This window comes from Chinchilla lanigera, unplaced genomic scaffold, assembly GCF_000276665.1.
Source record: "Chinchilla lanigera isolate Chin_1 unplaced genomic scaffold, ChiLan1.0 scaffold00011, whole genome shotgun sequence".
Taxonomy (NCBI): domain Eukaryota; kingdom Metazoa; phylum Chordata; class Mammalia; order Rodentia; family Chinchillidae; genus Chinchilla; species Chinchilla lanigera.
This window is the reverse complement of record NW_004955412.1, coordinates 34788251-34811204: the sequence shown is the minus strand read 5'-3', so window position 1 is coordinate 34811204 and position 22954 is coordinate 34788251. Positions and strand designations below refer to the sequence as shown.

At 46.6% G+C, this 22954-nt stretch overlaps 1 protein-coding gene and 1 long non-coding RNA gene across 3 annotated transcripts in view; both read left to right on the top strand.

Annotated features, from left to right (window-relative positions):
* Igsf9b (immunoglobulin superfamily, member 9B) overlaps window positions 1-22954 on the top strand; it is a 115458-nt gene that overhangs the window by 16809 nt on the left and 75695 nt on the right. The gene's annotated exons all lie outside the window — the stretch shown is intronic.
* LOC106147886 lies at window positions 938-22380 on the top strand. Its single transcript, XR_001232907.1, has 3 exons — window positions 938-970; window positions 1941-2017; window positions 21806-22380. It is a non-coding gene; the product is annotated as an uncharacterized LOC106147886 (long non-coding RNA).

The window sequence follows — 22954 nt, the reverse complement described above, 5'->3', positions numbered from 1 at the left end:
GAGGATGTCCTGCTTTGTGTTGCACCCTCATCCTCTTTTCACTCCGTTTTGACCACTGTGAATAACCCCTTCATTCTAATTTCTTCACTTGGGCCAGTAGGGGCAAACTCATTTTTTTCTGCCAAGACCCTGGCTGATTAAAAACTCCAAGGAACACTAGTCATTTCTGAGGCTTAGAAATCATGCTCCAGCTTTCCAAATCTAAATTCCCAGTCTTTCTCTCTTTGCAAAGGTCCAGATTGGTGTTATTAGAGTTTCGTCCTCCTGGGTACCAGGTGTCTGCCTATCTCATGAGCAAGGCCATAGATTCCCCTTTTCTGGACTATCTTTTCTAGAATACTTGTGCAGGATCCCTTCCTCAGTGAAGGGTAAATATGTTGTGGTCTGATATAGTAACATCTCCCCGGGCCAAGGCCAGGCAGGCTTACAGTCTATTTTAAAGGGTTTGAGATTCCTAAGGTTGTTCCTCTCCTGAATCACAGCCTTCTTGGTCCTTTTCATGTTGTTCTATGGAAGCTGGAGCTTGGAAAACGCTGGTGCTCTGGGTACTGTGGTTGCTGTGAATAATGGAGCCCTTCATCTTTTTAAATCTTTTTTTTTTCTGGTACTGGGAATCAAACTCATGACCTCGAGCTTGCCAGGCAGGCACTGTGCCGCTGAGCTAAATCCCCAGCCCCGGAGCCCCCCATCTTTGACCTAGGAGGGATTCTACAAACATCCCTAAGGTTATGGCAAGTTACTGTGTTGACTTATAGTGGGGTGAAAGCTCAGGTCCATCATGGTTCATAACAGCTGGAGCTTTCCATTGTTCCCAGGCATGTTTGTTTGTTTGTTTATTTATTTATCTATTTATTTGAGACAGGATCTTGCTGTGTAGCTCAGGTTGGTCTTAAACTCACTATGGACCCCATGCTGGCCTTGAACTTGTGGCTATTCTCCTGCCTCAGCCTCCCAAGTGCTGGGATTACAGGTATGCACCACCATGCCTGGCTGGGCATGTTCTTTTAAATGCCTCACTACCACTGCAAATCTCACATGCTTTAAACTAAGACCATCACTATATTAACTAGCTTTTTGTTGTGGTGACCAAATATAGTACCTGACAAAAACCACTCAGAGTAGGGAATACTTATTTTTGCCTCACAGTTTCAGGAGTTTCTGCCCATGGTCCAGGGCTCCAAGGCAGAAACATCCTGGTGGAAAGGCGTAGTGGAGGAAGTTGCTCAAACCATAGCCACCAAGTAGCAGACAGAGTAGGAGAGAGCCAGGAGGAGGGGAAGGGGCTGAGGATAGGCTCCATCTTCCAGGACACACCCGTGACCCATTTCCTCAGCCAGGCCTCCCCAACAGCATATTCAGCTGTGAACTCATCCATGGATCAACCCATTGATGAGGTTAACACCCATGGTCCAATCACCTGCCGAAAGGGCCCATGTCTGTTTTTGTTTTTTTTTTCTTCCGGTACCTGGAATCGAATTCACAACCTTGTGCTTACCAGGCAGGCGCTGTGCTGCTGAGCTAAATCCTCAACCCCTGGGGTCCATGTCTGAACACACGAGTCATACTGCTTTGGCAGCACACACATTAAAATGGAACACATGAGCCTTCTGGAAGACATTTGTAGTCCAACCATAACAATCATTCCCACTCCCACTGCTCTCCCACCACCAGCACAACGTTCCTGTCGGGCCAAGGTCTTTGTCCACTTGAGGAGCTATCCCCGCCTTTGTCTCACTCCTCCACTGTCGAGGAGATGTTGGTCAAAGAATAAAAAATTTCAGTTAGTCAGGAGAATAAGTTCAAGATATTTATTGTACAACTAGGTAATTCTCACATGTTAAGTTGAATAACAATGAATTGTACTCTTTGTTGTGGTTGTTGAGTTGAATAGGGGTGTTCCACCACTGAACTGCTCTTTTTTACTTTTTATTTTGAGATAGGATCTCATGAAGTTACCTAGGATAGCCTCAAATTTGCATTCCTCCAGCCTCAGCCTTCTCAAGTACTGGGATTACAGGTATGTGCCTCTGTGTCCCACTTCACAGTGTGTTCTTGAAAACTGCTAGGAGAGTAGACTTTAAATGCTTCCACCACAAAGTATATGAGGTAAGGCACATGTTAATTAGCTGGATTTAATCATTCTACAGTGTATGCATTTGTCAAGACATCATGTAAAAGGTAAATCTATGCTTTTTATTTGGTTAGTAAAAATGACATTTTAACAAACAAACAAAATTTTAAAAAACAAACAAAAACAAGAAGAAACTGGGCATAGTAGCCCATACCCTTAATCCCAGCCCACAACAGAAGGATCATAGTGAGTTCAAGGTCACCCTGAACTACATAGGGAAACCCTGTCTAAAACAAAAGAACAAAACAAAACAAAAACAAAAAGACAAGACAAAGCATCAGCAGTGAGCTGAACAAGTCCTGGAAGCAGTAAATAGGACTGATGGAGAGTGTGACCTGGAGGAGGGTAGGTAGAGGGAGAAGACACAGCAGGATCTGCTCAGGCCCTGGTAACCACTGTTCTACTCTCACTGTGAGTCTGATGTCTTAGATTTCACATGTAAGTGAGAACATGCAGTCTTTGTCTTTTGTGCCTGGCTTATCTTACTTAGTGTAATATTCTCCAAGTTCATCCATGTTTCCCCAGAGGACAGGATTTCCTTATTTTTAAACACTATGTGCTATGTACACATTGTCTGCAGCTGTGGGTGGACACATAGGTTTAGTCCATATCTTGGCTGTTATGAACAATGTGTAGTGAACACAAAGATTGTAGATATCTCTTTGACAATGAATTTCATTTATTTTGCATATATAGCTAGAAGCTGACTGCTAGGTCACATGGATTCTGTTTTTAATTTTTTGAGGAACCTCCATACTGTTTCTGTCATGGCTGCACTAATTTACGTTTTCCTCAACAGTGCTCACGTGTTCCCTCTTCACATCCCCTTTGACACTTGTTATCTTTCACTTTGTTTGATAATAGCTATAATAGTTTGTATCTAGACGTCCTCCCAAAGCCTCATTCAGTCATAGGTGGGGCTTTTTGAGAGGTGGCTGGATCTACAGTGTGTGATGCTGGGATTAAGGGTGTGTGATCACTAAATCAGTCCACTGATTGGTTTGGCACTGCCCTACTCCCAGTAGCCTGGATACAACATAAGGGACACAGAAACACTTGTACTCTGCCCTTCCTTGCTTGCTTTTGTTGTCTTCTGCCCACCATAACATGGGTCTCTTCTGTGTTGCCCCTCTGCCAAGGCCCTCTGCCTTGGAGCCAGCTGATTATGGACTGAAACCTCCACAAGCTATGAGCTAAATAAATCTTTCCTCCTTTAACTTTGGGTGTCGGGTATTTTGCCTCAGCAATGATGGAAAAGTAAGCAAGGCAATAGCCATTCTAACAAGTGAGAGTTGCTAACACATGGTCCATCCTACAGACAGTGGAATGGCCAGCCTCCATAACCACATGAGCCAATACCTTGTCTCTGTCTCTCTTTCTCTCTGTCTCTCTGCCTCTATTTCTGTCTGTCTGTCTGTCTGTCTGTCTCTGTCTCTTTCTCTATCGTTCTCTACCTCCTATTGTTCTGTTTCTCTGGAGAACCTTGATAAAGTAAGTATTGTTATGCTTTCTGTTCTGTTTAGTATTCAGATACCTGGAGTAATCAACTTATAAAGAGGAAAAGTTTATTATGGAGACTCCAGTCCATTGTGGTTGGTTGTGTTGCTTTGGGATCTGTAGAGAGACACGTGACATGGCCACAGTGTGGTGAAAGTATTTGGCAGAGCAAAACTGCTCACCTAATGACAATCCAGGCAGCAGAACAGAGAAGGGGGAAGGGTACCTTGCACGGGTTGAAGGACCTCCCATGAGGCCTCGCTTATCACAGTTTCCACAGCTTCCCAAGGAGGCCACCCTGAGGCAGGCCTTTCCCACGGGGGCCTTTGGGAGACATTTAAGATCAAAACTAGCCAGTTAAGACAACACAAAGCTAGCTCCCTGAGACGCCAAGTCTCTGGCTTTCTTTAATCATCTACCACCTTTATCACTTCTCAGCAGTGTTTTCAATATTTTTTTCCTTTAAATTCCTTTTTCTTGGTATTAAGGTTCCTTGTAATATTGGAGATTTTCTCTTTTCCAATAAGTAGCTTTCCCAGGTGGAAGCAGAGTCCATAATCTAAATTTGAGAGAAACAGATTGTTCTGTAAGTTAATAGCCAAAAAGATATGTTTTCCTGATGTGGTCCTCCACGCCTGCGATCCCAGAGAATAGGTTGAGGGAGGAGGATCACAAGTTTGCAGTCAGCCTGGGCAACTTAATGAGGTCCTATCTCCAAGTTATAGTAGTAGAGCACTTGCCTCATATACCTGAAGCCCTGGGTTCAATCCCTAGTACTGAAAAAATATACAAACTTGCTTTGCAAATATGATGGAATAAGATATCTCTTAGATGAAGTAGGGCTTTGATGTTAAGTCCCAGTCCTAATGTTTTTGCAGCCTAGAGAGAATGATGAGCCATGGACATGAATGGGGCTTCTGCATGTTGCTGGTTCCCATGAGGCCGTGTGGCCATTAACTGGAGCTCTGCTATCTGATATGGTCACACTTGCTGTGGCTGGCTCTTTAAATTGATCACAGGGAAATAGAATTAATACTCAGTTTTCAGGAGCATATGGGTGGCTAGTGGCTATTGCATTAAACACCTAAGATCCATCCCCCTGGAAAGTTGTATGGGAAAGCACAGGAGAGAAACTAGTCCCAAATATAAATCTCACTTAGCCCTTAACAACGGTTGGTTAGTAACAGAGAAGAATAAGACAGAAGTCTGAGAAGGGAGGGGGATGAGAGCCATAGATTCTTCCAGAAGGACAAAGAAAGATCCTCATTATTAATGTTGGTTGTCTGAGGGAGTAGCCCCTCCCATGACTGGGAGGTGTAGCCCAAGGCCTGGCCGTATAGCTTGGCTGGAGTCAGAAGTGTAGCTCTCTCTATGGAGCTTGAGCTACAAATTCAAAAAGGGCACTTGCAGGGACATCCTGAGCTGTCCAGTTTGGGGCCCAAGTGGGGCTCTGTTCCCAGCTTATAGGAGACTTTAACCAATATATTAGGTGTGCTTATAAAAGCATGTAGTTCAAATGCAAATGTATGATATAGGAAAGTTGGACTTTTGTCTACAGTGTGATTTATATTGTTCGAGGGAGACAATTTTGTGCATGTAAATTATATCATCATGATAAACAATGTGAGGGGATGACATTACATTTGTAGATTTGACAGTTTTTATTGAGCAAAAATATCAAATACTGAGGCCGTCTGGAAATTATTCCAGTAAAGAGGGCCACTACCACCTGGAGAAGGAGAGGTATTGAACAGTCAGACCTCTAAATCCACAGAATCCACAGATTCATGCAACCTTGGATCCCAAATAGCCCCGCCCCACACTATGTTTGTACTGAACAGATATATACTCTTTTTTGGGAATTATTCCCTAAATAATACATTGTAACAACTATTTATATAGCATTTACATTGTATTAAACATCCTACCTAATCTAGAGATAATTTAAAGTGTAGAGACAATGTGTGCATGTTATATGTCAGGACTATGCCATTTTATATAAAGGAGCTGAACATCTATAGATTTTGGTACCTGCAGGAGTCCTAGAACCAATCTCCCATGGATACTGAGGTAAAACTATATTAGGAGAAGACCATTTCTGATTTCTCATTTTGTTTTTCTCCTATTACATTGCAAGATTTCCCTTTGAATAATTTCAACTTTGCATCAGCTGATACAAGACAAAAGCATTGCCTGTGCTCTGCAGAGACCTTAGTGGTCAGGTTAGTACCCTAAGGGGAGGAGAGAGGAGAGCCAGGCAGGTAGGGATAAGGCTGACTGTGAAGACAGCCTCCAGGGACCAATATTTGCAAGCTCCTTCTGCAGGGGTGGGGCGGAAGGGGTGGAGAGTGGGAGGTGTCTCCCCCCAGAGAGTCATCACCCTGTGCACCCGAGGGGAAAATCTGAAACAAAAAGCTTTGTTTTCAATACTTCTCTCCTCCGATAAACCACTCTAGTTCTCAGCTTCTTGGGTATTAAACCTACATGTCTGATAAAAGGCTGGTAAGGTAATGCCGAGGCTCACCCATCACAGGTTGTGTATTATTCATAACATTTACATTTTTAACCAAAATCTTCAGAAGGCAGTATTAGAATTAAAGGCATGGAGCAGGTATGTCAAAGCACAGCCAGAGGGAGTTTACTGTGGAGCGAGCTGCGTGAGAGTCAGCTTCGCACCCCGACAGCAAATACCTGGGGAAGGGTGAGCGCTATGCTGGGACCATGCTTTTAGCATAGTGCCCTGGGGGACATCTCCCAGACACAGCAAACTGGTGAGTGCAGGTCACTAACATTTCTGAATGCATTTTCTTCTGATAACATGAGTGGCCTCATTTAACCCCACCATTCTGTGTGTGCAGTTACAGAACTTGGTTTCTAGATGCACCATCAGACAAAAGATTTGCTGGTGAGCTCTAGAGACTTGGCTGACCTGGAACTCTGTGGATGAACTCAGTAAAAAGACGTGGGATCAACTTGAAGGGAACATTTTGGGAACATTCTCCTCAAGACCAAATTCGGGGCAAGGGTAGCTCTGTCTGCCTGAACCTAGGTGTGCTTCTGCACAAGGCAGGCTCATTGGAGGAGGCCTAGAGTGAGCAGGAGCCATGGGCAATGTGCTCTTGTCCGCGGCTGCTCTCCGTCCTGCCAGCTGCACTTGATGATGAGTTTAGAGAGGCAGACAGACCCAGCCACTCTGCGCTGGAAGTGAAGAGGCCACTGGGCAGGAGGTGCCTGGTGGGAGAGCCGACAGAACCCTGGTGTGTCAGTCAGGCTATTGGACTGAGCAGGGTCCAGAGAGGGAAAGGGATCCTGCCCCAGGGGAAAGAGGTGGTGACATAAGAGCAGAGGAAGTAGCATCTCTGGTGACAACCTAGAGATGGAGAGGGGCCCTCAGTATGCCGTGGACAGAGGCAGAATGCTGACCATAGCAACAGCACATGGCCAGGTAGGCATCCTGGGCTCTCAGCCAGGAGCACAGGAGCCAAGATTGCCTTTTCCAGGTGCGTGCTAGAGCCTGCCCTTTCCTTAAAGTGGGGAGGAGCTTGCTCTATTTTGCATCTTCCAGTGCCCAGCATACCATCTGGTTCACCGTAGGTTCTCACTGCAGGTTTAATGTGTATTGATTAGGCCCCTACTCTGCAGGTTTACACTCCAGTGGGAGTGAAGAGTAAAGGAAATGGTCACTACAATTTCATAGGGAATGAGTGTTCTGTAGAAGTAAGAGAGATGGCCTGGAGTGTTGACACTGTGGATGGGGCTATGGAGAAGGGCTCTGGCCAGTAGTGTTATCTCTAGCACTAACTGAGATCTCTCAGGCAAGACAGAATGGGAGTTTAACTATTAAGGGCCAGGGGAGACTGCTGTGAGCAGAGGAGGCTGTGGGTGTGGAAACCCTAGGTGCACCGAGTCTGGAGTGTTTGAGGAGCAGAGAAGGGGCCAGTGTCGCTGTGCATCCTGGTGGACAGAGTCACAGCAAGGGTGGAGGGAAGCAACTCAGAAAGGCTTGCAGGGACCCCAGCCGTACACCCTAAAGGAGCACACTGGCATTTGGGGTGAGATAAACATGGATATTAGGTGACATTTCCCATCTCTGGCCCTTTCCTACAAAACGTTTGTGGCACCTTCTTTCCCCAGTCATTCTGACAACCAAAAAATTGCATACCTATCTCTATTCCCAACACTGCTTCATGAGGATTACTAGAAGATTGCTGTATTTGTCACGGTCCTTCAGAGAAATAGAACCTGCAGAGTGTGTCTGTGTGTGTATTTGTGTGTGCATGTGTGTGGGGGTGTGTATCTGTGTGTGTGTGTGTCTGTACAGTCCTGACTTACCATGGTTCAACTTACAACTGTTTGACTTTATAGTGGTGTGCAGCAACAGACACTCAATAGAACTGAACGTCAGGATTTGGCTTTTGATCTCTAGCAGTACAGTATGCAGTTGGATGCTCTCAAGGTGCTGGGTGGTGGCCATGCAATAGTAGGGGAGAAATGGATACTCGCATCTACTGTGCAGCTGAGCTAGGATGTACAATAGCTTAGGTGAATTAAACACATTTTTCAACTTAACAATATTTTTACCTTCTGTTGGGTTTACTGGGGCATAACCCCTCCTGAGCTGATGAACATCTGAGTGTATAGGAGGGTTCTCTGCTTTACCCAGGCAGCAATTCAGTTGTCAGTCTTACCCATCTTACACTCATGTGCTCATGGAGAGTAATGCTTAGCCAATTGTCTGGGTACCCCATAACCTTGTCAAGTTGACATAGAATTAGCCATTATGATTGTTTAGGGCCTTAACATCCCTGCCATGAGGTTGAGCTTGCTGGAACAAGCCAGAGTGACTCCTGCTGAATCTAGCTGGGAAAGGTAGGAGGAGACTATTCCTGGCCATTAAAACTCTCTGTGGCTCAGCAGGGCCAGAGGCAGGAATTTTATCAGATCGAGTTTAGGGTGGGTCATAATTTAGGAACACTAAAAACAATAATAACTGAATCTTAGCTTTTCATGGTGAGTACTAATTTGCTAAAGCTGGAAACTCTCATTCTAATGATCTCATTTCACCTCCACAGCAATCTTGTGAAGAGGCCAAGTAGACATAGTGATTGCCATTCCAGAGAGGAAAGAATAGGCTTGGAAAGGGCAAGGTTTTCCAAGGTTACAAGCATGGTACCTACACATCAGGACCAGAGCTAACTTGGTGTCCATGGTGCTGGGGAGTTCAAGTCAGAAGGCAGCATAGCTGCAGTACATGAACAGAGCTGCAGCCCAAGAGCCTGGCTGCACTGCAGGCAGGAGAAAGTCAAGGACACCACGTGCTGCCCACTGCAGTGATGTAGCGGAGCTGTCACTTAGCAGGGAGATGGTCGTGGCCGACAGAGCCTGCTGTGTGTCGCAGCTGGGGTCAGGGGAACTTGGAGCTGAAACACAGGGCTGGCAGGGAGGCAGCCAGGCAGTGGGTAAGGAGCAGTCAAATCTGTCACCAAGTCAAGGACAGGCCTGAAACCTGCAGGGAGGACAGAGAGGCATGCAGGCAGCTGGCTCTGTCTTGCAGCCTGTTCCTAGAGAGCCACTGCAGGGCTGCTGTCCAAGGTTGCTTTCCTATTGGGTCATTCAGGCCTTTTCTGACTAATGGAGGAGGGACAGAGAAGTCAGGTGAGCTCAGGTCTCTGTGCGCCTCTTGCTGAAGCTGCCAGGAGGTGGGGGCTGATCACTCTATGTAGGAATACCAGGTGCCTAGTATTATGCCTGGCTCTCTGGCTGGTGTGTTTGCTGAAACCAGAGATCAGGTAACTGCACAGGCCAGGTGTGCCAAGACCAGTCTGCAGTGCTGTGACTGCAGAGAAGGAGCGGTGGGCTCTGTTCCATGTGTGCAAAGCGAAGTTGGGGAGGACGGGCAAGCGGCTCCAACCAGGGCCGGTTGCATGGAGGAAGCAGAAAATACCATGGACCAGAGGACCATAGGATCCCCAGGAGAAGGCACAGAGGAGGGCGTTGGAGACTTGGCAGAATGGGGTAGAGCCAGGAAGGACAAGAGGATGTTCTGGGACAGCCACATTCACTCCTGGGCTGAGGAGCTGAGCAGCCAGGCTCAGCCTCTGTGCTGAGCAGGGGGAGGTGACAGAGCTGGACACATGGGAGAGAATGTGAGACACCTGAAACAGAGTGGTACATCTCCTTTCAGCAAACAGTCATGCAGAGAACAGAGAAAGAGAATGTGGAATCTTGGACATGATGGGAAGAATTGCCCTTTTCCCCCAGGATTCCTCCAAGTTGACCTGATGTGGTGAGAGAATGGCTTTGGAGTCTGACCTGGAGTGGTACAGGGTCCCAGTTGGACCTGTGTCCTGCAGTGTTAGCCCACAGGGACCTGCGTCCTCTCTGTGCTGTCCCTCCTGTCTCTGTCCCTCCTGCCCTCACCGCTGGAGCTCCCCTACCCTCGTTGTCTGACTCTGCACCCATCCCTCACATCTCCCTGGTCCTCTGCTCAGGTGTGGAGGCTTTCATCACCCCCCCCCATGGTTTGGTGATAGTAGTGGCTGTAGTTACCTTCCAGCCTCTTGGGCTAGCCCAATATCTTTGGGAGATAAGCCTGACCTGCCTTTTTCAGAACAAAGCCCTACCTGGGGTCATCACTGACCCCAGAACATTGGAGAGGTTGTTTTGCCACCATTGGAGAAGTACTTCATTTTAAATGCTTAGGACCGCTCATAACAAATCCCCAAATCACACTCCCTGAGTTATGAGGACAGTTCACTCTGTGGAACCTCACCCTAGGGACTGGAAGTATCACCAAACCCCTGAAAGAAATGTGGAACAGAAAGGTGATACATGGGTGTGTGTGCATGCATGTATTTTTACATCTTTACATACATACACATATATATCTTTTCTCAAGGTTCTATATGGCTTGGCCATCAGTTTTTTTAAAGTTTTAAACATTTGTATTAGTTTGTGTTTATAAGACATGATTGCATTCCTTGAAGGGAGTTGGCCCCGGGCACAGCATAACTGCATTCTGTTCACACACCTTCACCCTCACCTGCGTCCTCTCTCAATCTCTCGATCCCCTTCCCATTGACAAAAGACCTACCTTCTTGGCTCCTATTATTTGTTCCTTATTTTGCTCTTTAAATTATTTATACTTTGGTTTCTCATATAAGAGAAACCATATAATATTTAAGCTTGCGTATCTGATTTATTTCACTTAACATTATGGTGTCTAGGTACATACATTTCCCTACAGATGACACGTGTTTATCCTTTGTTATGGTGGAGTAGTAGCCCATTGTGTGTGAATACCATGTTTCTTTACCCATTCATCTGTGATGAACATATAGAGGCCGCTTCCAAGATACAGCTATTATGAGTCGTGTGGCTATAAATACGGGCATGTGCGTTTCAGCCGTGAACTAACTCTTCTCTTTTAAAAGCAAGATCAGAATTAAAAGGGGAAAAGATACTCAAATTTTTAGAAATGTTCCCCCAGTTTTATTTCAATATAATTGGCAAATAGAAATTTCATGTTTAAGTTTTACAACTTGATACTTAGGCCTATGTGTTCATTTTGATTGATGACCACAATCAAGCAAATACTCATCCCAGGGATGTGGAAAGTTGAGCCAGTAAGTTTGAAGCCAGCCTGGGCAATTCAGCAGCAACTTGTTTCAAGTTTCAAAATTCAAAAAGTAAAAAGAAGGAAAAGATTGGGGGTGTGGCTCAGATTTAGAATGCTTGTCTACATGCTTGAGCCCCTAGGTTCAATCTTTAGTACCTCAAAAAAAAAAAAAAAAAAAAAAAATCAAGCTGACAAACAACTACACCACACATCCTTTGGGGAGTTTTTGACCAAGAATCTATGTATAAAGGTATCCAGATGCTTCTCCTCCACCGATACAGACCCCAGTCACTCACGGCTGCTGGCTGGGTTCGGCGGAGGCATCATCCTGAGCTTAGTCTTGGGCTTCTGAGTGTCAGCGCTGTGTGGGCACATTAGTCAGAGTCACAAGCAGAACGACCAATAGGTGATCCATACCTGAAAAGAGATTTATTGTGGGGACTTGGCCACATGGTTATGCAGGTGAGAATTGTCCAACATGCCAGCTGCAAGCTGGAGACCCAGGAAAGACAGTGGTATGTTTTAGCTTGAGCACCCAGGAGTTGGTGTGAGTACCAGGGCAAGGGCAGGAGAAGGTGAGAAGGGAGGCGGCAGCCCGGTGAGGAGCCAGGACTGGGAAAACTCTCCCTCCTCTTCTTTGTATTCTATTTGCGCCCCCAGTGAATTAGATGAGGCCTCAGCCTGGAGAGGGTGATCTGCTCTGTGGAATCCACTGATTCCCCTGCTAAACTCATCTGGAAACACCTTCGTGCACATACCGGAGGTGATGTTCTCCCCAGGCTCTGGGTGTGAGGCTTCAGTTGGCCTCTTCAGGGAAACCTCCAGTCCCTACCGGGCTGCCCTGCTGGCCAGGTTAGAAGGGCCTGTGCGTGTTGGGCAGGTGGCATGGGTGGGGGGTGTTGGACTGGTGTCTGGCTCGGCCCTGTACCCTGCTCATCAGGTCCCTCTGCTGCTTGCTGTGTCTTAGGTGCCAGAAGGTGGTGACTGCCTGTTGCTGGTGACCATGCTGTTCTGCCGTGCAGGCAGATTAATCAAATGCACTACTCATCGGGGGTGTTTACATCCATCTCCCCTGATTATAATGTTCAGCTTTTATTTCCTAAATAGACATTTGTTACTTCTCCTTCTCTGTCATTGCTATGATAAAAATGGGACTATTAACTCGGAACATGTTTGGCTGGGATACCCTCACATGAGTAATCGATACATTCACTAAGAAAGAGCTTCTAGGACTTAGTTTTCCACTCCATTTCATACACACCCTGTTTTACCAAGTCTCAGAGTTGAGGTGTGACTGTGTTTTGTCCTCTAGTGAAGACCTGGTAACCCATTATACTCTTTTCAAAGGACCCAATGCACCTTTTGGTTGTTTTTTTTTTTTTTTTTTTCCTGGTACTGGGAATCAAACTCACGACCTCGTGCTTGCCAGGCAGGAGCTGTGCCACTAAATCCCCAGCTGCACCTTTTGGTTGTTATACTGCTTCCTTCAAAGGTGGGGTCCCTTTCTCACTGCAGGGCAGGAAAACTAAATCAGCATCTTTCCCAGCTTTGAAGTTCAGTGCTTCAGACTGACTTAGGCCTTGAGAAGTGCCTTTCTAGGACTGGCATTCTACCCCGTTCCGCTGCCTGTTTGTCTCTGTCATCACCACTGACAGGTTTACTGCCTGCTGAATACAAGGTGTCAGGCTACAGAGGAAGCCTCTTTGTACTTTTGGGGGTTGACAAACATCTTCCTTCTTGGATCCCCCTAGTCTCAGGAATTGAGAAGTGCAGGGAAGACAAGAGTTCTCCCCAGCCCCTTTCCATCCATTCTGTGCATGACAGTGTAGATAAGCACCAATCTCCTCTTCCAGGCTACGTAAACTGGGCTCCAGAGCTGGCTCCCCTTGGCCTCATGTACTCATTGGCTCGCTCTCTCCTGCACATTAACGGCCAGGGAGAGAGGAAAGACACTCTGGAAAGAACCCAAAGTACCCATTAGATGATTGTTATTATGGTGGTGCCTGTTGCAATGATGTAAGTCTGAGGTCTTAATAAAATCCAACATTTTCCAATTAGCTGTTGCTTAATTAGCATCATGAATATTCAGAGTCCTCACGCCCTTTTGCATCTGGCCCCCTCCTTCTCTCCTCACACAGTCTCCTCTGTCAGGTTGCGTTAGTGACACTGCTGGGGGAGAGGGAAGGAGACCTGGAGTGAAGACTCCTCCTCCCTCCTCTGGGCTGCACCCTGAAGAGGCCTGAAGTCCAGTTCTTGCTGCTTCTCCTGAACCCAGGGCTAGAAAGCCAGGTTACTGGTGGCACTGTTAACAAAACACAAGGTGTGCAGGTTTCCTTACTTGCCTAGAAGCCTGTGAGGATGATTACTTCTGCCAGGGCCTGTCCTGAGCAGTGAGACATGGGCTTCTTCAAGCACAGACTAGCAGAGCAATTAGAAGCCGGTGATTTCCTTCTTCCCTCTCTCCCTCTCCTTCTGCGCTCCTTCCCTCCCTTTCTCACTATTTTTAAAAAAGAACAACAGAACCCTTCCTTCAAAGGCTGCTTCTCTTGAGCCTTATGCCACCTGTGTATGGTGCAGCTGACAGTAACAGCCCAGCTCTCATGTGCAGGGGAGACCACAGCACTCTGCTTCCCTCGCTCACTGCCCAGCAAATCATACCCGAGGTGCCTCCTACAAACAATGCATGGTTTGTAAAATGTTGATTCTGGTCTGTTTTGCTTTTGCTTTTTCCATTGGAAATAAAATGGGGGGACAGGAAGAGAAGGTAAATTGCTCAGGACATAGGAGGTCACTAGAAACAGAAAGAGAGATTTCAAGTTAGAGGTGCTGCTGCCTCCTCGGCCAGGCCGTGTCCAGGCCCCTAGGTAGGGAGACCAGACAGAGACACAAGCCTGGGAGGATCCCGCTCAGGTGGAAGTGGTGAGGCTCTCCCCTAATTGCACTGAAATCCAGTGGCTTCCCTGCTGCACAGGAGCCCCCTTCTCCACTCCTGATTGAAGAAGGAGAGCAGTGGAGAACATCCGTTCTTGGTACTTGGAGCCCCTTGCCGGCTGCCTCTCACCCCACCAAGGGTTGAGGACATAGCACTGGCTATAATTTGGGCTTTGCTCAGAGGTAATTTCCGGGTGGTTCCTGCAGCTTCTTAATACAGGCTGTCAAAATGATGTAGAATTGTACTCTGCCAGCCGCCTGGCTGACTTTATTCAGATGCATCTAATGTGACAATTTTGTCAAAGCTTGTTTTAAAGAGCTGTTTTGACTGGGTGTTAATGCAGCCTTCCTAATCAGCCAATTGCTGCATCTGATCCCCCCGTGATGAGATGAGGCAATGAGATGATGATGATGATTTTTCCCTCGATAAATGTTTCTGGCCCCAGCTGTCTCTCTTATGCCAGAGTGACCCAGGGCACTGCAGAGTGGGTGGTGGGACAGTGGGCTGAGCTCTGCCCAGCTGCCTTCCCTCCACTGGCTGTGAGGATGATGTAGGGAGACGGCCAGTTCCTGGGGCCCAGGAGCAGAGCAGAGAGGAGCAAACTGAAAGCCCAAGGCATGTGAGGATCAGGCTCAGGGAATCTGTGCTAAAGAGAAGGAGTTCTGGAACCTCAGAGAAGCCAGGAGAAGCTCAGCTGGGAGAAGGCTTGGATGCTTGGGTGGTGCAGTGAGTTCATGAACCCTGGACTCCTGGGGTTCAGAGCCCCAGGGAAAAGCTAAGGGTCCCCCACTGGCAATGTGGACAGGAAGAGCAGAGCCAGGCTCTGAACTGACAGACAAGGATCAGAATCCCAAGCAGACCCTGGGTGTGGGCACATTACCTAGCCCGGCTGAGTCTCAGTTGGCCCACCTAAAAATGTGAGTTGATGCTTTGGGATGGCCATGAGAATTAAATATGACATCACACGCAAACATGCCCTGCCTGTGATCAGTCCCCTCCTCCCCTACCCTGTTGGCCTTGCTTCCAGCAGCATGCTGTGGCAGCCAGATAGTAATGCCAGTACGGAAGTAGATGACACAGTCTCTCTCAGCTGCTTATTTCCTTCACGCTCAGGGTATGGTTTATACATGCCCCTGTCAGATTTTTAAACTCTGTGTAAGTGGAAGTTGGCAATTTATTGTTTCATATACAGCCATACATTGCCCAACAAGGGGAGACAGAAGTGTGTCATTAGGTGATTTTATCATTGTGTGAAAACCTAGGTGGTGCAAGTCATGGCTTAATGTGGCCTCTTATGCTATTCAGAGACCCAAGGAGTGTGAAACAGGTGAGACTAGGTAGGGTAGCACTGTGTAGCCCAGGTATCACTGTACAGTTTACAGTAAGCATCTCCTGTGAGAAGAAGGTGTGTGGTTTAAACAACAGTGAAAGTATAGCATAGTAAATAGACCAGGAGCCCAGGCACATATTATCAAGCATTATGTACAATTGTGTGTGCTATGCTTTTATACAACTGGTGGCCCAGTAGGTTTGTTTATATCAGTATCACCACAGACACAATAGTAACACCTTATATGACAACCTCACAGCAGCTATGACATCACTAGACAGCAGGAAATATTAAGCTTCATTACAGTCTCATGAGTCTACCATGGTACATGTGGCTCGTCACTGAAATGTCATTATGTGATGCATGGCTAGAATTCTACAGATCTCATATATTTCTGCAGAATTTTGGGTGCATGATTTAGTATGAGTAAGTTCTCATAGTTGGTGTTTAATCAAGATTTTTATCTTCTGTAATTTAAGCTGATTTCTCTAAACATTGGATTTCATCTTCTGAGGGAAACAGCAAATAGAATAGTAGATAACAACTTGCTGAACAGCTGCTCTGCATCAGGTGTCTTTGGCTACGGGTGACATGCCTATACCCTGTTACCTAATAGGGTCAGGAATGGGAAGTGACTGAGCTAGGATCCAAACCCATGTTTTTCGTCTCTAGTGTCCTAGATGCCATTGCTAACTATGAAGGTACTAAACATAACAAGCCACCACACTTCCAGCACTGAAAACTAGCAGCTGATGTTCTGTATTGGGACCTAAGAGGTATGGGGGCTTCAGTGGTCTCCAGCCCATGTGTGCTAAGGGTGCCAAGGTTGCCGAGCCTCCTTGCTTGGCTTTGGGACTCCCACTTCATCTGCACTTCAAAATGTCACCTCCTTTCTGCATGCTGCTGGTTATTGACATTTATTTTTAACTTGCATGTGATTAAGATGAATCAGAGTTATTGTTGGCAGCTGCAGATGGGTCTAATTGGGGTGCTAGGGTTCACGTCTTCTCTGTCCTGTTTGGGGGTCCCTCTGTTCACAAACAGTCAAACAGCTCAGACACATCTGACTTCCTGTCTTGCTCCTAGAACTTGCAATGGAACTCTGGAGTCTTGACCTGTCTCATTGCCCTATCTCCCTGCCCCCATCCACTGTCTGCACCCTGGGAACATCTGTGCTGCCGAAGGCACTTTGTCTTCATAAAACAAGAGTTAAAAATAAAAATCAGTAACCATAAGATTACCAAGAGAAGATTAATTCCATGTTTGTAAATGCTAATGAAATTCAGACCCCCTCCCCAACGGGACAGGCCTGGATTATGTCCTTCTGCAGATTCTAGAAAGGCTTTAGAGGGCTGTCCCAGGATATCCATCCCTTCAGCATACCCAAACATATCCATCCCTTCAGCCTCGCAGCCTGTGCACCAAATTCCGGTTCACCTCTCCCCTGAATCCTTTTCCAGGCCTGGCTCTCCAGAAATGAGTAGAAGCCAGGGATCTCAGGTGTTCCAGGCATGGCAGTGGGGCCCAAGAGGCAGTAGCTGAGTGGTCCATCTGAAAGATGCTGAACACTGAACTTCACTCATTTTACTCCAGCAAAGCCTGCTGGGCCTTTCTCTTCCAGGTGTTTTTTCTGCCAGGTGGACTGCTCTGCCCCGGGTACTGGCAAAACTCTTGCTGTCCAGCAAGGTTTTGCTGGAATGTTGCTTCCTCCTCAAGGAGGCTGCCTTTGACTGTGCCATTTCTAAACCACAGCCTCTCCCTGTCTCCAGGCTCTTCTCTTTCTTTTCTGTTTTCCTCCATGGGGTGTATCCTTTCTTAAGATCCCATGTCATTTATATATTGTATTTATTATCTATCCGTCTTGTCCCACTGGAACAGAGGTTCTGCCAGGCAGGGATTGCTGCCTGTTCTGCTCTGTTCGAATGCATGTCTCCAGTCATGGAACAGGTGCCTGACACATGGAGGCCCTCTACAAATCTAATTTAATGAAGGCAGACAGGAGGTCAAAGAGTGTTCTTCTTTCCCTGTATTAAGAAGAAAGGTACCAAGATAAGAAAGGTATGAAGATGTATGAGGTGGACCAAAAGGGCCAGGGGCCATGGCATCTTTGCTGTGGGGCACTCCTCACAAGGAAAGAAGGGGCCACTGATACAGGCATTAGCTTGAGTAAGTGAGGCCAATCTCCATGAGACGATATGCAGTGTGATCCCTTTTATTTGCTGTGCTAGAATAGACAGAGTCACACCAATGCAAAACACATCAGTGGTTGCCAGGGTTATGGGCTGAGTCAGAGTTTGAGATGACAGGGATTGGCTTGAGGGGGTTTCTAAGAAGCTGTTATGTATCTTGACTGTGAGGTGCTTCTGCACATGTGTGAAAATTCAAGAACCATAAAGCAAAGGGAATGAGAATAATTTTTCTCTGTACAATAATTTTTAAATCAATAATTTTTTAAAGAAGGAAAGGGTAGAATTTACCCAGAGACTCTGTCCCACGATGACCCGTAAGTGGAAAATTGGCCTTCTTCAGGGTCAGGTGTCCATCATGCAGAAACCACTCTCCCACCCACCTCCATGGGTGCATGTGAGGCCATGCGTTTGTGAATGGAGCGGTGGATATATTTCCCTCTTTATGTACACACAGCAGACATAATGCATGGGTGTCTGTGTGCAGTTTTGAAAGGACAGCAGGTTTTTAATACAGAGCAATGCCACTCTGGCAGACATTTGCTGTGATAAGAAGGAAAGACACCCTGAATAGAATTTTCTTTGCAAATCCCTTTTCCTGGCCTCAGACCCAGTTATGGATTTCCTGCTGTTAATAGATTGCAGTTCTTTCACAGACCCCCTCTTGCCTGTTCTGCTGCTGCCTCCTGACAGCTCTCATCCTACTGGAGGGTCTGCTTGTCTTACTCACCCCTGGGCCGGCTTTCATTTACCCCGAGAGCCAGACAGAGCAGGAGTAAGTGGCAGTTTCCACTGACTGGAAATATTTTCCGCAGTGGTGCTGAGCATTCTGTTAGCAGTCAACCTCTCTGTGCACTGAATGTCTTTTAGCAGGATGGCCCTGCAGGTGAGTTTACTGATATCCTTAGCAGGGCAATGCACTGGCTGGTTGCTCTTACTTTTTCTTGTCTTCCATTTCACACTCATTCTCCTGTTCACTCTGTGTACTGTGTTCATGAGGATCTTCTCCATATCAGCCCTGAGCTCAACATGAGACAAACCTGCCTCTGCCTCCTTGGGATTTACACTCTGAGCTTCCTCCTCCAGACCTGCCTCTTCCGCGAACTGGGTCAGAAGCCTGGGGTGATGGATGTTTGGACTCTATTTCCACCCCAGTCCTTGGTATTCTGTTGTGAACCTCTCAGATCTGTTCTCTGTTCCCTGTCCTTACTGTCCTTGCCTTAGTAGGGGCGGGAAGCACTTGCCAGCTGGGCCCCCAATCTGGACTGCAGTGGCACCCATGTTCCCTCTTTGTAGTCTTTCCCTGCTCAAATCACCCCCTGTCCTATACCCTGCAGAGCCAGGGTTATTTTTTCCCAAAGATCTGATGGGTACACATCTCTGTTTAAGGACATTGATGGTGACACATCCCTGTAATCCCAGAACTCTGGCAGGCTGAGGCAGAAGGATTGCGAGTTTGAGCCCAGTATGGGCAACCTACCAACTTAGTGAAACTGTCTCAGGATAAATTTTTTTAAAAAGGAGCTGGGGAATGTAGCTCAGTAAAAAGACTCTGGGTTCAATTCCAGTACTGGGGAAAAAATAGGAAGAAATGAAAGGAAAGGAGAGAAAAAGGAACATTTAAATTAAAAACTGCCTATGGAATGAGGTTCAAGAGTTGAACAGAGCCCTTGGGAAGAGAAGCCCCAGCTCATTCTGGGGTGTATTTGAGACCACTTCCTTCCCACAGCTAGCCCTCTGTCTCTGGCCAGGGCTCAGATCAGCCTCAGAACATACATGGCATGTCCTGATGTGCCCACCTGCCCTGGGTGAGTTACTTTCTCTGCACTAGCTCCAGCCCACTCCCCAATGGGTCACTTGTCACCTCAGGGAAACCTGCCCCTGCCTGGCCCCCAGGTAAAGCAAACCTTCTCCTCCCCTTTGCCTTTATTATGCTGAGAATATACCATCGATTCTGTATAACTTTGCACAAGCTCACAGAGGGCAGGGCCACATTCACTTGGCATTTCTTCAGTCTGGCAGGCAGAGTACACGGCATGAAGAGAATATTTAATGCATCCAGCTTTATTGAACTGGGTTGATTTCAATTTATCATCTTCTCCAAGTGTGTCGGATGTGCTGGGGCTGGAGCATGAGGATGGAAGAGGTGCAGGAGTGAAGTCTCTTTCTGACTGCTCGACTCAGAGCCGTCCCTTCTCTCGTAGACGTAGGTCTCCGCTTAAGCTCCCTGTGATTAGGGATGATTTGAGTCACCCCTTCCATTCTTGCTTTCTTACCTCAAATGCAGAACAGCTTAGTCATGAGGAGAAGTCTCCATGGCCCCAACTCCACCTAGGTGACCTGTGGAGCACTCCTTCTCCTGCAGACTGGGGTCAGGTGCAGCAGTGGGGACTCCATGGCTCCTGTGCAGGAAATGAGCCTTGGGCTCTGGTGCTGATAGTGAGTGTAGAGCTCTCCTTCCTACTTTTCCCACTCTGGTTTTCAATCCACGTTGGGGTTTTGTGGAAGGAGAAACCTGATAGCTAATGGGAGAATTTCTGTAGTTTCCATCAGGAAATTGGTAAATTCCAATGAATCACAAGCATTCTAAGAATGGAGATTTCTTTCTTCCTTTTTCTCAGCATCCCTCTGTCTACTCAAGACCTCAGCTGGGAGTGCAGTTTCTGCTCTTCCTATGGCTGTCTGATTATTTTGAGAAATTAATTTTTGGTCTTTTTCTGTTTTTTACTACCCCACCCTTTTCCGCTAAAGTCACCAGTCCTCCTTCTATGTTCTATTGCTTACACAGATGAGATTTGTATAATCCAAAGAGAAGCTGCTTGCTATAAAACTTCCTTCCTGGCTTTTTGTTATGGCTGGTATCTAGATGTCCTCCCAAAGCCTCATTCAGAGGAATGGGCTTTTCTGAGATGGTCAGATCTAGGGTGTGTGAATACGGATTAAGGGTGTGTGATAATTAGGTTTGTCCATGATTAGTTCAGCATAGTTCTGGGTGTGGATAATGTGAAGGCCCACTCTGGGTATGGAAGGTTCCAACCAATATGCGTGTAGTCTGGACGGGATATAAAAGAAGAGAGGGAAGATGGGCTCACTGGTCGCTGCCTCCTGCCTGCCCTGCCATGGACTATTTCTCCTGTGTGATGCCACTCTGCCATGTCGCCCTGCCTTGTAGCCAGCTGACTGAACTGAAACCTCTAACAGTTAAACCTCCAGTGGGTGGGGGCTTTGCACTTGCTGTTGGCTTAGCCTAGAACATTCTTCTCATCTTCTTATGGCCTGCCTTTTTACTTTGTTCATGCTCCTGATGTGTGGATGTTATCATTTGAAGATCTCCCCTGACCAACTACGTCAAACAGTGACCTTCATTTGTTTCCTCCACTGTACCTAATTTATGTTTCTTCTTCATATTAAGATTGCTTAACATTTTATGCTTGTATTTGATTATTTCTTTTATGTTATTTTCCCATCTCTAGAATTCAAAAGATCCTGTAGGTCAAAAATCTGTGTCTGTTTGGGTTCACTCCTTAGTCTCCAGTGCCTACCTCATTAGTGGCACCTAGGATGGCTAATTTTAGGTGTCAACTTGAATAGGCCATGGTATCCAGATATGGTCAAACACTAGTCTGGGTTTTTTTTGTGAAGGTATACTTTATACGAGATTAATTTAAGATAGTAGACTTTGAGTAAAGCTGTACCCTTTATGTTAGTCAGCTTTTGGTTACTGTGACAAAATACCCAAGATAATCAATTTAAGAAAAAGAAAGGTTTAATTTGGCTCACAGTTTCAAAATTTCCAGTCTATGACTAGTTGGGCCTGTTGCTCTGGCTCTCTGGTGCACAGCATATCTGAGCCAGGGGGTGTGGTGGGGGAAGCTGCTCATCTCATGTCATGGGAAAAGCAAAGAGGAGCAAGGAGGGGCTAGGGTACCATTACCCCTTCAAGGTTGTGCCCCCAGTGACTTAACTTCTTCTCACTAGGCTACCTCCTAAGATTTCAGACATCCCAACAGTTCCATAGGGGAGCAACCAAGCCTTAAACACATGATCCTTCATGGGATATTCATGATCCAAACTACAGCTTTCCTCATAATGTGGCCTTGATCACTTACAGGCTTTGCAAGAAAAGAGAGTGATGCCCCTGCAAGAAGAGAGGATTTGGCTTGCAGATGGCTTCTGGACTTGAGATACAGCATCACCCTCCTGCGGGCCTTCAGTATACTGGCCCATGCTACAGACTTTGGACTCACTGTTTCATATACATGAGCCGATTTCTTAAAATCCCCTGTCTCCCTCTCCTTATATATATATCACCAACAGACACAGATACACAGACACACACACACACACACACTGCCCACCTCTACATGCATCCCTGTTTGCTCTCTTTGTCTGGAGAACCCTGACTAACACTCCATATATATTTGCTGACTATATTGCATGAATGAAGTATGGGAGCTCAGAAGGGAATGGCTGTACCATATTTTTAGGGATGACATTCTAGACACTAGGGCTCCCAAGAAAATTTTCATAGCTTAGAGCAACCTGGCTTTAAGGCACCACGGGGCATAGGCTTGGAAGGAGTGAAGATGAACATGACAGACTTGAAGTAGAGGTTCTTTCCCCTGGGGGTTATTTCCTAGACTCTTGAGGGAGGTTGAGGTAGGGATAAACAAGAGTCTTGGATAAAGCAACAACTTGGAATCAATTTAGTATTTATTGAAAATGAAATATTCTGACGTATGTTGATACCCAAGTTTATGGGTTAAGTTTTGAGGACTGGTTCTCCTGGCTGCAGCCACTCCCGCTTCCATCAATGGTCACATGTTTGGCTTACAGTACTTTTGCCAGAAACTTCATTCATGCATCAAGTATTTTCCGAGCACATGCTGTGTGTCCGGGAACTGTTGTTGCTAGGGGTGTACACTAGTTACCCTTGCTGTGTGACCTGCCATCTCCATGTCTAGTGACTGAGCACTACTACTCCCATTCCTTACTTCCCCTGGTATCAGTGGGAAGGAATTCAGGAGTAGCTGCGGTTGGTGGCCCTAGCCTGTGTTTTCTCATGAGACTGTAATCAGATGTCAGCCTGACTGGCTTCACCTGCAAGCTTGACTAGGGCTGGGATGCTACTTCAAAGTGGCTCACTTACATGGCTAGCAAACCAGCTCTTGGCAGAGGGCCTCAGTTCCTCCCCATGTAGACCCTTCCTTGGTGCTGCCCAAGTGCTCTCATGGCATGGTATGTCCCCAAGTGAGTGATC